The sequence below is a fragment of the Symsagittifera roscoffensis genome, chromosome 5, assembly GCF_963678635.1.
Source record: "Symsagittifera roscoffensis chromosome 5, txSymRosc1.1, whole genome shotgun sequence".
Lineage (NCBI taxonomy): Eukaryota > Metazoa > Xenacoelomorpha > Acoela > Convolutidae > Symsagittifera > Symsagittifera roscoffensis.
Window position 1 is genome coordinate 62,203,439 of NC_087066.1, and position 4,532 is coordinate 62,207,970.

The following is a 4,532-nucleotide window of genomic DNA, read 5'->3' on the forward strand; positions in this document are numbered from 1 at the left end:
AGACGTCGGAGACGATTGAGACACTGGAGAAGAAGGAGAGAGATCAGAGTGAGCTGTGTGCCAAACTTCAGGAGTACAGGGCCATAGCTCGGGAGAGAGACGAATGGAAAAAGAAATTTGAAGATCTGCAGGTGGCCTACAAGGAGGATGAGATAAAGCACCTGAAGGAGCTGTATATGGCGAAGGTGAGCCAAGTGTCACCGGAAATCCTGGCGAGCATGAGGTCCTCGGAGGGATCTAAGGACACACGCCCCAGGACAACCGCGCAGGAGCTGTGCGCATCGAGAGGACCTGAGGTTCTGGATTTGCGTGCATCAAAGGGGCCCGAGGCTCCTCAGCAGACACGACCGTCTGCTTCGAGTCAGAGGTTTACGATACCAGACCCTTCTGACACCTATCTAGCTCCTCAATTTCAGGAATCGTTTAACCAAGTGGCCAGAGCCGCGATGGATGAGATCAACAGAGGCACTGAGCGGACACTGGCTAGGATCGTTCCTTCCCAGCGTCGTGATCATTCATCAAATGGCTCGGAGCGAGCAACCCGCTCGATAGCGTGTTCTGCGCCTGGTGGAGTCTTTGAGAAGTCTCGCGTGGTAGACATCAGGAAGAATCTGATGGCACGTCATCAGTTCACGCAAGTGCCAGCCGAGCATCCTCGAGCCTGCCTGAATGGCATGAGCTGGAACCCCGCCACGAACGACCAAGTAATTCCCCCAGGGAGTCGCCATTTGATCATTGGAGACAGTTTGGTGAGAGATCTGAATGAGATCTTCGTCTATGGTCATACTACCATTCTGTCCTTTGGAGGAGCCTCAGTGGCTCAGGTCATCAAAATGATGGAGTTCCAGAGCGAGGATCATTTGGATACATTAATAATAATGCTGGGGACCAATGACGTCTCGAGAGCCCCCGTGACTCCGGAGAACAAGTGGGAACCTCTATTGGTGTGTCTCTTGAACGAATTGAAAGAAAAGTATAGACCCAAGCTCGTGATCCTGTGTACGATACCACCAAATCCTTTGGTGGGCACTATAGCTGCACATTTCATGAATGGCAACGTAACGCGGTGGAATGAAATGACCCGCAGTCTGGTGAGAAACAATCCTGGCGAGTTGCGACTCCTGGATCTCGAAAATATGCTACGCATGACTGATCACATCGAGCTCACCAGAGATGGAGTGCACTTCAATACCCAACGAGGGAGGCATTGGATTAACGATGTGTTTCAGACGCAACTGAGAGAAGTGGAGCAAGAGTCGAGGGCGACCGGTTCTTTGGCTCGGACCAATTTGACCGGAGGGAGTAGAATAAGGGCAACCGTGCCCGAATCCCTCGCCAACCGTCTAGGGCCCTTGGCAACGGAGACGGTTGGAGCCGCAACCGTCGCTCCGAGCTCGAACGTGAGAGACAGGCTGGGGACTGCTCCTCCTCCCAGGCCGCAATCGATTGGAAGCCGACTCGGCAGATCGGTGGAACAGAACAACAGGAATAACTCCCAGACCGCGTCTAGGAGGAACGATTCGCCTGCCACGACAAATCCTGCTTCGACAGCAGGACCGTCTACAAGTACCGTGCCAGCGGAGGGGATCGAATCAGGCAGCAGGCTGCTTTGGAATAGATCAGATCCTAGCCATTGGGGTCAGTATAAGACGGACATGTCGGCGAAGTTGAATATGAATACCTTGACGTGTCGGGAAGATGCGATGAGAATGACTGGCGGTGAAAGTCCCACAGTGTCGCGACTTTATCGGATACCGGGCGTGGATTGGCTGCTAGCAGAACAGGAGAAATTCAGCTCCTCGACCTCACTCCGACATGTAGACCTGGATGGATTACCTCATGACAATACCTTTGGACCTTTAAACACCCGGTCGCTCACCGATGTTCGAGATAGGACCCGGGAAAGGACACCACCTGTGCGCAAGGGCAAGTTCCAGACGGAGAACAAGCCCAATAACAAACATCACAAGATGTACAGACAATTCGCTAAAGCACCCGGTCAGACGCCGGGCGAGTATTCGAGGGATTACCCCCGAACTACAACAGTGGTTGGAGACGATAAGAGATACGGGAACCTGAAGGCCCCAATAGGCGATGGCCTTTTTGCAGCTTATGACCCCTTGGACATGAAGGCTGCCAAATATCTGGTTGTGGCCGGCTCCGATTATCTCTACACGCCCCGTTCCCTATTCTGGCCCGATGTGATTTTCTTAACGGCGCCTAAACTGGACTGGGGACAGGCGATAGGCATGATGATAAGTGTACGGAGAGTGGTTAGCATGGAGCCGCAGGTAATAGTGGTTGCAGGCTCAAATGATCATCTACAAAGCAGAGGCTTATTGTCACGTCTGACGGATGGATCGATCCCGAGTAACGAAATTATAGGGGAGGCGATAATGACACTGCTCTCGGCGATGGCCGAGGTAGAGGCAGCAGCAAGACAACGTTTCACCATGAATGTGGTGAAGGTGATCTTCGTATTGTCACCAGGCTACGCTGCGTTGCCTGAACCCCTTCAATTTGTGTATACAATGGTCACGACGATAGCAGAGGGGATATTTAACGTGATAATTCCTGCCCCAAACAGAGTGGTGGACCCGGACAATTACTATCCGTCCCGATCTGAGCTTCCCGCCGTTTGGGCTGACATTTCGAGTGCCATACAGAGGCTCAGAGATTGTAGCACAACTCGGTTGGTGCTAGATGAAGTTCTGGGGTTGGAGCTGTCCAACTTCGCAAGATTATTGAAGCTAAGACCAGGGGTAGGTGACGATCATCTATTAGTACAACAGGTGGCTGATGATCTCTGGTTCAGACAGATGGATCAGGCAGAGAATGAGCAGGGAAGGATGATCAGAAAGAACATGACGTCAGCAGAGGAGGACCTCATGGCGATGGCTTTGCGTACGAAGCCACACAACAATATATGGTTGTACCTGTCACCGAGGCTGTGCACCTTGGGTGAGGACGCGTTTGAGCATGCGCCGGCAATAATTAAAGAGATACATGCGTATCTGAAGAATCTACTTAATGCCCGGGAGTTGGCTGGAGGCAAGATGTTGAAGCTAATGCAAGACGTAAACACGATGTCGCTGGATAAGTTCCAAGCTGACGTGCTGGCCACAAAGGCACAATACGAACGATCAGATGCTATCTTGGGTGGAATGGGAGTGGGATGGACGCCATCTTTCCTATCGACGTGCTATCCGAGGGCATCTAGGAACCTGATCGCGAGTTTCGTCAAAGACATCAGGAAGTTGTCGATTGGCCTGGTGCTAGCCTTATACGTGACATTTGGTCATGAAAACTTTGTGAAAGGACCGGCAAACCTCTTTACCCAAGCATTGGCCGATTTGAGATTGGATGGACTCCTGACTCTGATTGCCATGACCTATGGTCGACTGGGAGACTTGCTTGTGCTATTGCGTTACCCTGAACAACTACAGGGACCCAGTCGTGAGTTCAATGCACAGTTGGAAACTGCCTCGCTCAAGAAGATGAAAGACTGGAGGACTCTCCTACTTCAATACCTCTTGCAACAGAACAGAAGCGTCACAGGAGAGGACAAGGTGGCGACGAACGCAGGCGAATGTAAGCAGTATTGTGGCATGCCCTTACTAACAGACTTAGCTGTCATGATGCGGATTGATCCGTTGGCTCTGGTCCACGGACTGAGGGAATTCGTCACAGTGGTGTATGGACCGGTGATGTCTTTTGCGTTCCCGGATGTGCAAGTTAAAGCGTACAGGAATTCAGTGTTGTACGTCAACCTGGTCTCAGTAGTGGATTGTTCCGTGCTGAATTGGGTAGAACAGAGTGAACTGAGGAAGCTGGCTAGCGACGATAGGCTGTTCGGAAGAATAGCAGAGCCAGGCTGGGTGTTGATGGACTTCAACAACTACTTCAAATGTAGAATGGGCCGTGAGGATCTGTCCCACATCCAGTTTAACCCAAAACTCTGGAATTTGAGACCAGTGATGAAGGACACAGGAGAGGCTGTGGGAGTACCTCAATTGCCGGGAGCCTATGCCCATGCGAAAGAGAATCAACAAACATGGCTTCCTGGGTCCAGGCCGCTGCCGGACCAATGCCATCGATATCCACCGATAAGGAGGATGTTGTTGGGAGTCACATCTCCCATCATTGCCCCTCATATCGGAGCAGCTCGTGACGCAGAGAAGAGAATGCTGAAGTGGAGTGGAGGGATGGAGCCGCGCTTCATCAGCTGGAACGCTGCCGCTGCGCATACGTTTGACTTCTCATTCCCCGATGCCTGGAGCAGGAAAAAGATCAAGGCACTACCCTCCAGGAGACCAGAGGTCTCGGCTGAAACGTGGAACGAAGTATCTTCTTCAGCGGATGACTTATCGAGACTGAAGTGGTCAGGAGAAGCGAAAGTGGTGATGCTGGAGGTGGCAAGGGAGAGCAGAGGAGGCTCATATATAACGATAGAGGACCTGGCCCCACATGGCGAGGAGTTGGTAGAATTCCTGGTCGATGATGAATTGTTTTATCACGCAGGAGACATGGCC